At 38.0% G+C, this 12,018-nt stretch overlaps 1 protein-coding gene and 1 pseudogene across 21 annotated transcripts in view; one reads left to right on the plus strand and one right to left on the minus strand.

Moving 5' to 3' along the window:
• Positions 1-12,018, plus strand: part of CADPS (calcium dependent secretion activator) — a 477,516-nt gene that overhangs the window by 51,528 nt on the left and 413,970 nt on the right. The gene's annotated exons all lie outside the window — the stretch shown is intronic.
• LOC129471739 (uncharacterized) lies at positions 4,109-4,225 on the minus strand (annotated as a pseudogene).

The following is a 12,018-nucleotide window of genomic DNA, read 5'->3' on the forward strand; positions in this document are numbered from 1 at the left end:
AGTGTGGGTCCCTGAAGGACTCTGACATACAGATAAGTTTAAGGACTAATGGATTAATGGGTCTGATGTCAGTTTGCTAAGACTTCAACTGCACTTGGCAGCCATAACTTGAAATTTCCCCATCCAAAGACTTGCTTGGTGATTATTATAAATTGTTAAGGAAAACATTAGAAAAACAATTCTCAGTAGGTGGTTTCTTTCTCACTCTGGACTTGGCGCTGAATTTTAACATCAACCTAAAGCTTGAAAATTCCTAGAATTGGACAAAGTCACTTAAACCAAACGAGGGCTGCACACAGGTATTACTATAATTATTAAAGGGCCCTTGAGTTGATTTGTAGCAGCATCCTAAAACACATCCTGTTTTTCTTCCCTCAAAGGGAAATGTGGTAATATAGACATTTGAACTTGGAAGCCCACATGCAATCTGCATTCTTTTCTAAATAAAATTGATTTGGAAACTACTTGAACCTTGTGTTAATGTTCACATTGTACCAATTTATCTAGCAGACAACCTCCCTGACCCAAAATGTTGGCTTCTTCGTACTAGGTAATTTCTTGAATTTTCATACTGATTTACACAGTACACCAAATAAGCTACCTGCTTAAAGACAGAAGAGATTAAACAAATAATTTTATGCAATTACTTAATAAACCATGGACATTTTGTCTTTAAGGGAAACTCCAGGTTTGGAAGTTGTTTTGACTCATAGTTCATGGTTCTAAGGGATTAAAGGACTAAAAAATCAGAGAATTAAAGAATCAAAAAGTTTCTACAAACTTAAACATCCAAACTGTGCAGTAGGTTTTTTCCTTTTCCAGGGAGCCCTGCTGCCTTAATTAAGGCAATACAAAGATGGCATGTAGATTCTATCTCATATGACAGTGTTGAATGGTGTGACTTCCTGAAAGATCATGCAGAGACCCCTCCCTGTTGCTCAGGAAACTGTGCTGAAATTGATTTGCGATGCTTACCATCATTCAGCAAAAATACACCTTTCTCGATACTGTGTATCTGACCTTTCAAGATATGAGGTTCTGAAGTTAGCCAGAGAGCAAACTCAAACAAATGGTGCAGTGTCTATCAAATATTCTGTTATCATGATGTTTACAAAGGCCCTTCAGTCACCTTTTGATTCTCCATGTAATAGAGAGGAGATATTTTAAATCCTAGTGATGTAAGGTGTTCAAATCCTTAGAGACTCCAGGTAACCTCTGCTCTAGGGACTTCATATGCCTTTGCTTTTACTTCCTGGCCTTGGACTATTTTATGTGATTCCTCCTAGGTCGAGGTGGAGAAAGGCCAAAAAAAATTTTAACTAGATCCTTCACTTCATTCACAACTCTGGTTAGAACATTTTCATAAGGAGGAGGAGGAAAACCTGGGCTTCGGCTTAGCTTCTGGGTCACTAGTAGATCTTTGTCACTGTGGACTAAAGAGATTTGAAAACTAGGGGGATTAGCACAAGATACTGAAATGTGAGGGATTAGCACAAGATACTGAAATGTGAAAAGAGTGATGACTACGTGTCGGCTCTGTTTGGTTTGCTCCAAGAGAAACTGCATTTTTAAAGCTCTCCTGTGAAAAATGTGAGGCTTTCTGAATACACAACTTCTTACGGTTCTGCACTAAGGTAGGTTCCTGCAAAGGTAGTGAGGTCATGTTTATCTAGCAGTGCTGGGAAGGCTTCATTTAGCCATGGCTGCTTTAAATATATACATAGATATTTAAAGTCATCATCAGGGGGAAATTTTCTTCCTTTTCCTCACCGTGGAGTAATGTGTTTTCTCTAAATGGCTGTCCTAAGCTACACGTTGATTTTTTTGTTGTTGTTAAGTCATCTCCTGTAATTTCTATATGATGTTTGGAAATGAGGTTGTTTTAACACAAGTTACTTTCCTGGGTGGGGGAGAATAATAACATACCCACCTTTGTAAACAAATTTATTTGAGGATCAGTGGGGGTGGTGAGTGAGAGACACTCTAAGCCCACAAGTAGTCAATTCCTTGGGGACTGCCTCCAAAGCCTTCAGTTAGCTAAATCTTTTCCTGAAGAGACACCGGTTCAGAAACAGTTAAAATGGGAAAGGATTTTTTCCTGTTACATATAGGCTTTGGTATACATAACACATTTTGTCTTCCTTTTGGCCATAACAATATTTCTTATAAATATGCTAAGTATTCATAGCAAGAGCAGGTCAGAGTATCATGAAACTGTTAATTTAAAGCTTTATTAAAATATATGCATCCCCCACAGCCATACTCTACAGGAGTTAAATGGGTAGAGAAATTTGATCTCTCTTACAGCACAAATCGGAGAATGAAATGAGAAATCAACAATAAATATTTTAACCATTCAAATTCTTCATATCATCTGAAGATTTCAGATATATCCCAAAGCTGTTCTAATCCAATCAGAAAAGTGTAGTTATTACTCATCTTTCCTTCTTTTAAGTAAATTTGCTTGAAGAAGAGAAAGACCTGGGCCTAGGGAGTGCAGGAAGGCATGGGAAAGAGAAGGGAGAGTGAGGGAGAAGGAAAGACACAAACACGGAGGAAAACGTGCCTTTTACTTAAAAGCCCTATCAGTTGTTTTGCCTTGATTTAGTTAGAAACTCAAAAAGGTAGAAGCAGGAAGCAGCACAATATGACCAATTTTTAACAGAAACACATGGGGCAGGAGTGTATGATAGCAAGCTTCTACCTTTCTCGTGTGTCTGATTATTTTTACGGAAGTGATATTGAAGCATAATGAATGTTAGAGAATTGTATAAATCCTACACGCACACACCCATGTAATCTGCACCCAGATCAAGGAACAGAATGTTATCTGTCCCCCAGGAGACCCATCCTGCCCCCTGCCAATCACTTCTCCCCCACCCCCGGTCACCATTATCCTGATTTCTCGGACTATAGATTAATTTTTCCAGTTTTGAACTTTATATAAATGAAATCATTGTGTGATATCTCGGGGACTGGCCTCTTCACTAACTAATTTGTGAGTTTGTTTTTTTTTATCTAGCAGTAGTTGATGTTCATTATGTGTAGAATTCCATTGACTATCACACAATATTTCACCCATTCTACTGCTGGTGGGCATTTTGGTTGTTCCAGTACAGGGCTATTATAATCTGTATTGCCATGATTAATCATGTAGGTACCTTGTTAGTGAATATTTACCTACGTATTTTATCTTCATTTATTTTAAGAACAGCAGTCTCTCAGAATACTAAGAAATGGAAATTTAATTTGTTTTACATAACTATATACATGTAGAAAGGACAGAACAATTTCAAAAGTATTGACTAGCTCTGTTAAGAGAGGGACCAAAAAGAAGACGGAAGTCCCGCAAAACCTGTCTTGTGAAGTTTGTGTCAAAATGGAGTTAACTTTAAAATGTTATAATTTGTTTAGTGATTCATTTCATTGACTAATTGCTTTGATCTTTAAAGTAATAAAAACAGCTGAAAGAGGAGGAGAGTGGGTACTCCCTGTGCTTAACAATTAAGCTTCACGGAGATAATTCCTAAGGATGGCGGAGCATAAAGTATAGCCCAGCTTCATTTGAAACATGGTCTTGCAGCAACAAATTTGTGTTGTATTTTCAGAATATGGCTTGACAGTTTTCAAGGAATTGTAAGTTTGAGAACCACTATAATCCAGGTTCTCTCATAGTGTAACTTCTTCCCAGGATTGAATTAGACGTGTGGAAAGTTATAAACCCATACCAAGATGCACCATACATGTGAAACACACAGATTTAGAAGAGATTATATATTAAAAAAGTAAGCCGGGCGCGGTGGCTCACGCTTGTAATCCCAGCACTTTGGGAGGCCGAGGAGGGCGGATCACGAGGTCAGGAGATCGAGACTATGGTGAAACCCCGTCTCTACTAAAAATACAAAAAAATTAGCCGGGCGTGGTGGCGGGCGCCTGTAGTCCCAGCTACTCGGAGAGGCTGAGGCAGGAGAATGGCGTGAACCCGGGAGGCGGAGCTTGCAGTGAGCCGAGATTGCGCCACTGCACTCCAGCCTGGGCGACAGAGCGAGACTCCATCTCAAAAAAAAAAAAAAAAAAAAAAAAAGTAAAATATCACATGAATAGGTAAAAGAAATTTTTATATGAACTGCTTCATGAATTTATGTCATCCTTGCCTAGGGGCTATGTTAATCTTCTTTGTAATCACTCCAATTGTAGTATACGTGCTGCCCAAGTGAGCGAGCATGTGTACTGATTATGTTTTTAAATGATAATATTGTGGATATATTGAGTTAAACATATCGTGAAAATTTCATCTATTTTTTTTTACTTTATTAAGGGAGCTATAAGAATTTAAAGTTACATGTGTGGCTTCTTTTACATTTTTACTGTGTTTTTAGATCTTCACATCACCTTTCAAAGACTGGTGGTTTGGCCCAGAAAACAATGAGTTTGACAGGATTGGGGAAATGAGTTTCTCAGGTGATATATTACAAGTGCTTACTTTCAGCATCTACCAACGGATTTCAGGGCCTATGTAGATTTAGTGCAGTTGCAACTATCTTTTACCTTATTATTTCAAAGTTGGTATGATATGATTAATATAAATTTAGTAAGTGCTAACTGTGTGCGGAGATAAGAGAGATATATGGCCACTGTCTCTCGTTGAAAAGTTCCATGTATTTCATTCATTCATTTGTTCATTCAGTAAAAATTTATTGAGCTTCTGCTCTGTGTTGGCAACAAGGCATAGCATGTGAGATTTGGTAGTAAACAAAGCACAGCCTCTGCTGTTTGTTGGCCATTTGTATGTTTTCTTTTGAGAAGTGTCTGTTCATGTCCTTTGCCCACTTTTCAATGGGGTTATTTGTTTTTTGCTTGCTCAGTTGCTTAAGTTCCTTATAGATTCTGGACGTTAGACCTTTGTCAAATGAGTAGTTCACAAATACCTTATCTTATTCTGTAGGTTGTTTGTTAATAGTTTTCTTTGCTATGCAGAAGCTCTTTAGTTTAATTAGGTCCCATTGCCAATTTTTTTTTTTTCTTGTAGCAAGTGCTTTTGAGGCCTTAGTCATAAATTATTTCCCAAGGCTGATGTTGAGAATGGTATTTCCTAGGTTTTCTTCTATGATTTTAATAATTTAGGACTTACAGTTAAGTCTTCAATACATCTCGAGTTTATTTTTATATATGTAAAATGAAGGGGTCCAGTTTGGTTCTTCTGCATATGGTTAGCCAGCTATCCCAGCACCACTAATTGAATAAGGAGTCCTTTCCCCATTGCTTATTTTTGTCAACTTTGTTGAAGATCAGATGCTTGTAGGTGTGTGGCTTTATTTCTGGGTCCTCTATTCTGTTCTACTGGATTATGTGTCTGTTTTTGTACCAGTACCATGCTGTTTAGGTTACTGTGGGCTTGTAGTATAGTTTGAGGTCGGGTAATGTGATTCCTCCAACTTTACTCTTTTTGCTTATTATTGCTTTGGCTATTTGGGCTCTTTTTTGATTCCAGATAGATTTTAGAATAGTTTTTTTTTTAAATTCTGTAAAAAATGGCATTGGTAATTTGATAGAAATAGCATTGAGTCTGTAGATTGTTGTGGGCAATATGACTATTTTAATGATATTCTTCTAATCCATGAGTATGAAATATTTTTCCATTTGTTTGTGTTTAAACGTTTTTGTCCATTGCCCTTCTACTCCTATGCTTTATCCATCAACTGCCATCCACAGCCTCAGAAAACAGCTCATTTAATTTCTACCAGAAAGTCAGAGAATCAGGAGGGTCACTAACTAAAAGGGTCTTACACATATATACATAAATCATTTGCCTGGAGAGCCATGCCCTTGGTCTGATGCTTTCAAATGCCCTCTCTTATGGAGAGGTGCATAATCTACTCACTTGTAATTCAGAAAGGGGTCCAACGTCAATTTCCTAAAAGAGCTTTCTTTCAGAAGATAGAGAGGATGCATTCTGAACCACTTAATTGCTCCTATGAGTGAATTGCATAATGCCTGTAGAACTATCTAGACAGCACATGTTGCCTGAAACAGCACGTGCCAGTTGTTTTCTTGCTGCCTTTAAAATGAGATTGCATGCACATCTGAAGCTGAACGACTCTTGATGTGTGATTGTACCTTTACCCCGATTCTAAATAGAAAAGATGGCTTTTTTAGTAACTCAGTTTCTAGCAGGAAGGGGTCATTTCTAAGGAATGACAGTTTCCGTTTTCAGATTTCAGCTCTAGTACTCACTAACTGATGAAACTTGGACATATTAGCTAGACAGCTTGAGCAGCGTCACCTCACCTGAAGGCCACCTTACGTATTAAGGCAAAAAGACTTTTTAAAAAGTGGCGTTTACTTGATTATATAGTAAAATTATGCACATTGTATAAAATGTACACATGCAGGAAAGTATATAAAAGTAACTTAACAATCACCTGTGTTTCCACCACCAAAAATAAGTATCATATGTTAATATTTTTGTGTATCTCCTTCCAGTTGTTTTTGAATATTTTTAATAGTGGAAGCCATACTGTATATAATTATGTATTTTGCCTCTTTTACTTGGCATTACTGTGTAAATACTTTGCCTCATAATGAAAATCTTTTTAATGTAATTTGATTTTATATATACCATTACATAAGATAAACTTATTATTTAGTCTTAGGAGGAAATATAGGTAGATAAAAGACATTTAAGCCATTAAAAAACAGTGAGGTAGATAAAAAAGTCTTAAAATATTAAAGCCAAATAAATACTAGTATCTGTAATGTTTAGTTCGTACTCCCACATAATGTCCTTTTTGTTGTTTTAAGTTTATAATTTGCTTAAATTACGACATTTAGAGACAATGGATGTCCTCATTTTGAGAAGATACTTTCTAACAAAAATCAGCTGATGAGGATTTAATAAGCACCAGCCCTTGGCCCGTATGAAAGAATTGTGAATTACCAATTACAGCATTGATGCCATTGTTCAGCTGCCTGAGCAAAACATTAGGTGGCACACCTGTCAGAGAAGGAACAGAAGTAACTGCTGGAGAAGGTCTTAGGAAGCCTTAAGCTGGGCTTTGAATGATGGGGTAGGATTGAAATAAGGCTTTATAATGCAGGGCTTTTAACAGTCATATGCCATATTCTTTAATCTACAAATGGTAGGTTTGCAATTATTTCTAAACAACAAATATAAATCCATAGTGCCAAATGCATGCATTTTCTTGAGGCTTCTGGTGTGGATATTGTGTACTTCTGAGAGATGAAATGAAGCAGATAACTCTAGAGGTGATTATGCAATGAGCAGCTCTGAAGGAGTGCAGGAGAATGTTGGCTTACAGATTTTTTTTTTTTTTTAAGATTGGCTGGTAGGAGGAGTGGGTGGAATATGTGGAAAAAAAAGAGGAAAGAGCAATTAGGTAAAAATGTTAGGCTACTCTCTTGGTTAAATATTAACAATATTGTGGAGCGTTTGACTTGATTTATTCAAATGTGCTTTCCCTCCAACTCCTTTTGCAATTTACATCACTGACTCAGCTTTTGTTGGGGCATCAACCTCTAAGAAAGCTTGATGAAAGCTAAGAACCACGGGTCCCAGTTTAAGAAGGGCTGGTTTATAAGCAGAGTCTGGTTACATAAACTGCTATTCCTCTATTCTGGATTTGTTTCCCCACCACCAGTACCAGTTTGTTTGGATTTTGTCTCAGGTTCATTTGAATTGGAAGGGGAGAAGAAAGCTCAGCTTAACTGACAGCCTCCTTTGTGCTTTGTGCACAGCTCTGTGCTAGGCACCAAACACACATAAAAGCCCTGGGCCCTCACAATCGCCCTAATGGGCAGCATTTCTACTTGTGGACCAGGAGTGGAAAAGCAAAGAAATAACAGTGGGATATTCAGCAAAGGAGGCTCACAGGGAACAAAAACCCTCAAGAGTGAAGCTATGGTTTTAGGATACAGCTATTCAGTTTTCTATGACTTAGCGTGCAAAGACATGGATTAATTCTGCTACAGAACTGTATTTTAACTGGGTAATGGAAGTCATTTTGTTCTCTCAATGATTATCAGAAATTCATGCTCTGGAAAAGAACAGACAACAGACCATTCGTAAAAACAAATCCGAGTAATAAAGAAGTTAATCAGATACTTTCAGAAGAATTTCCCCAATGATTTTAATACTTAGTGGGCATGTACTTGAAAAGCTGCTTCTTAGAAATTGATACTCATGAATGATGTTGATGATTATATTAATAAGAATAATATGATATGGCCACTACTACTAATATGCTTTGAGTGCTCATTATAAACTGGTAGTTATATTGGGTGCTTATGTGAATAAAATTGCTCATTTATTTGGCCATAGATAACATTATCATCTTCACCTTTTAGAGGAAAAACTGAGGCCCATGTTCTCCAACATAGAAAATAGTTTTTAGTTCAGGTCTATCTGGTACCAAAACCATGCTTTTGACTACTACTCTCCATTGCTTGTTTAGAGCTGAAAGGGATCTTAGGGAAGGTCATTTCCCAGATTAGGGGCCCCTAATGGTAGTGGCTTGACCAGCATCACACAGGTCCTTAGCAGCAGAGTTAGAATTGCACCCTGGTCTGTGGTTGTAATTAGATTCAGAAAACGTGCAGGCCAATGTGGACCACTTGAAAATAATCCTGGTATTCAAAGATTATTTGTGAGTGATATGGCTATATTGTGGCAATTGCAGCAAAATTAGAAAGCAATGTTTTATGTTAAGATGTAATTGTATGTGTTCAGAATGATGGGGGTGAGAGTCTATTAAAGAAACACCCACAGTGTCTTTATATTCTTATGTGTATGGTATTACCATACACATATTCGTTTCATGGATATTATGCATCATCTACTGTATGATAGGCGCTGTGCCAGAGGATGAAAATACAGCAATAGGCAAGACAAACCTCATTCCTCCTCTTGTGGACCTGACGTTCTAGTGGAATAAGACAGAAGACTGTTCAAGTAATTAATAAGAAAAACACCAGATAGTGTAAAGTGCTTTGTATAATGTTAAAGCTGGGTGATGCAACAGAGACTTCCTGGGAGCTACTTTAGATTGGGCAGTCTGGGGCGATGTCAATTAGGCTGAAACCCTAACAACAAAAGGATACAGTCACATGAGATAAGAGGAATGAGTATTCCCTGCAAATGTAACAATGATTGCTGTGGAAAAGCTGTGAGAAAGGACAAACCCTGAGACTGGCCTGCTTGAGGAAGAGAAAGGAGGTCTGTGGCACTGGCATCCAGTAAGAGAGGGCAAAGGTAATAACATCACAGAGGTGCCCAGGGGTTTGCTCTTGTGGCTATTTCTGAGCCAGAGGAAACAGTTTGAATGCTATTCTAAGTGCAATAGAAAGCCATTGGAAGTTTCAGGCATGAGGAGCAAAATGATTCAATATATTTTTTTAAGAGATAACTAATATCTAGAAAGTATGAAAAGCAACAGTAAGCGCTGGGATTTCAATGAGGAAACATGACAATTGATCAGCAAAGGACTGTGGCAAGGATTCAAGTGGCAGCAGTGCAGATGTACAGAGGTAGTAGGATCTGAGCTATATTTGGCAATAGACTCAACAGAACTTGACGATGGATTAAGTGAAGGAAAAAGAAAGAAAAAGCTAAATCAAGAATAATGTCTACATTTTTTGGTTTGTGCAATTGAGTACATGGTGGTATTGTTTATTGAGTTGGAGGAGGAAGAGTTGGAGGAGGAAGTGGTTTAGGATGGAAAAGTCCAGAATTTTGTATGGGCTGTGTTAGGTTTGAGATGCATACTATACTCCACCATCCAGGTAGAGGTATCCGTTAAGCATTGGATCTAAGAGTCTAGTGCTTAGTGGAAGGTCAAGGCTAGAGATACAGTTCTGAGTGCTATTTGCATAGAAGGTGGCACTTAAGGCCACCTATTAGATGATAACATCTAAAGAGAAAGGACACTGAGGAAAGGATACCCAGGTCAGGGCCCTGGAACTCCCCAACATTTGACATCAAACAGAGGAGGAGGAATAAACCATGGATGCTGGGAAGGAAGGTCAGGGAGTCGGAAGGAAAACCAGGAGAATGGTACCTTGGAACCTAAGAGAAGTTATACAAATAAGATATAGCTGGGTGCCACTAAGGAAAATAAAGAATGATGATGGCAAATAGCAATCAACCTTGGCCTGAAGCCGGACTTTTTGACCCCACCCTTTGACCCTGAAGACTTTAAGAATAGGAAACCAGACCACCAGGAGAGCTTCAGCTCTCTCTCTTTGTCCAGTTTTACTTTTTCTCTCTCATTCTCTGCCTCTTGACCTCTCTAAGTCTCATTTTTCTGGAGAGTCAGACTCAAAATCTTGTACCCCAGTTTTCTCATAAGGCTAGCAATCTTTTATCTCATTTATTATTTTTATTCCATTTAGATGTATTCAGCGTTTTATTCCATTTAGAAACATTCAGCATTTAGAAATATCAAATTGAGGCTGGGTGCAGTGGCTCATACCTGTAATCCCAGCACTTTGGGAGGCCGAGGCGGGCAGATCATGAGGTCAGGAGTTCAAGACCAGTCTGGCCAACATAGTGAAACCCCATCTCTACTAAAAATACAAAAATTTAGCTGGGTGTGGTGATATGCGCCCGTAGTCCCAGCTACTTGGGAGGCTGAGGCAGGAGAATTACGTGAACCTGGGAGGCGGAGGTTGCAGTTAGCTGAGATTACACCATTGCACTCCAACCTGGGCAACAGTGCAAGACTCTGCCTCAAAAATAAATAAATAAAAATAAAGAAAGAAAAAAGAAATACCAAGTTGATAGTACCTAAAAATTGATGGGAAATAGCACCCTCTTGACAAAATCTAGATATATAACAGTTGACCCAGGAAAATGAACCTCAGTAGAAATAATGGCCAATGAAAAAAATCACTGTGGCAATATATATTTGAAATCATTGTGAATAAAAACTGGCAGATGAAGTAAATATGTATTAAAGATTTTCAAAAGAAATGAGCTCACCCCTATGAAAATAATTGATAAAATAAAAATATTGAAAAATTGGAAATGATTTTATTGTGTTGGATAGAAACTTGATTGAAGAATCATGGCCAGGCTCGGTGGCTCATACCTGTAATCCCAGCCCTTTGGGAGGCCGAGGCAGGTGAAGTACTTGAACTCCTAAGTGTGAGACCAGCTTGGCCAACATGATGAAACCTCATCGCTACTAAAAATACAAAAATTAGCTGGTTGTAATGGTGGGCACCTGTAATCCCAGCTACTTGGGAAGCTGAGGCTGGAGAATCACTTGGACCCAGGAGGCGGAGGTTGCAGTGAGCTGAGATCACACCACTGCCCTCCAGCCTGGGTGACAAGAGCAAAACTACATCTCAAAAAAAATAGGAAATTTGATTAAAGAATTAAATTGGCTTACTGATATTTGTCCAAGAAACAACTGCCTTGATGAAGATTCTCCAGTGTTGATTTAAGTCTGATTAATGTTTGTAATCAAGACATTTAGACGTTTGTGGCATTGAAATGGCAGGGTCAAACCCTTGGGTCAAAATGTCTTATTCCCTGATAGACCCATTTTGTGCAATAATATATCATGAACACAAACTATCTTTAAAATACAGCAATTAAAGACTCACTGAAGTCATCTTTAATTTCAAAGCCCTTGATTTTAAAAAGTGATCTCTTTTGGACTGTAGCCTTCACTGTCCCAAGACTATAAATGTTAGAGAGGAAATAATTATTCCAGAATCTTATTCAGGAAGAGTTGCAGATTCCTTGCCTGAGCAAGGACAATTTCTAAATTAGTGTCATTTGAATTAGTGCCTTTTCAACTGCAAACAGTTCTCTCAAAAATATTTGCTTGTTCTTACGCTTATTTCCTTTTTTTAAAAAATCACATTGGTTTGCAATTGAGGTTAATATTAGTTCAACTCTACTTTGGTCATTAAATTCAGTAACATACTCTGCCAATTACTAGCTGTATGTCCTTAAATATGTTACCTAATTTCTCTAATCCTATTTCCTCAACC

Source organism: Symphalangus syndactylus, chromosome 21 (genome assembly GCF_028878055.3).
Source record: "Symphalangus syndactylus isolate Jambi chromosome 21, NHGRI_mSymSyn1-v2.1_pri, whole genome shotgun sequence".
NCBI lineage: Eukaryota > Metazoa > Chordata > Mammalia > Primates > Hylobatidae > Symphalangus > Symphalangus syndactylus.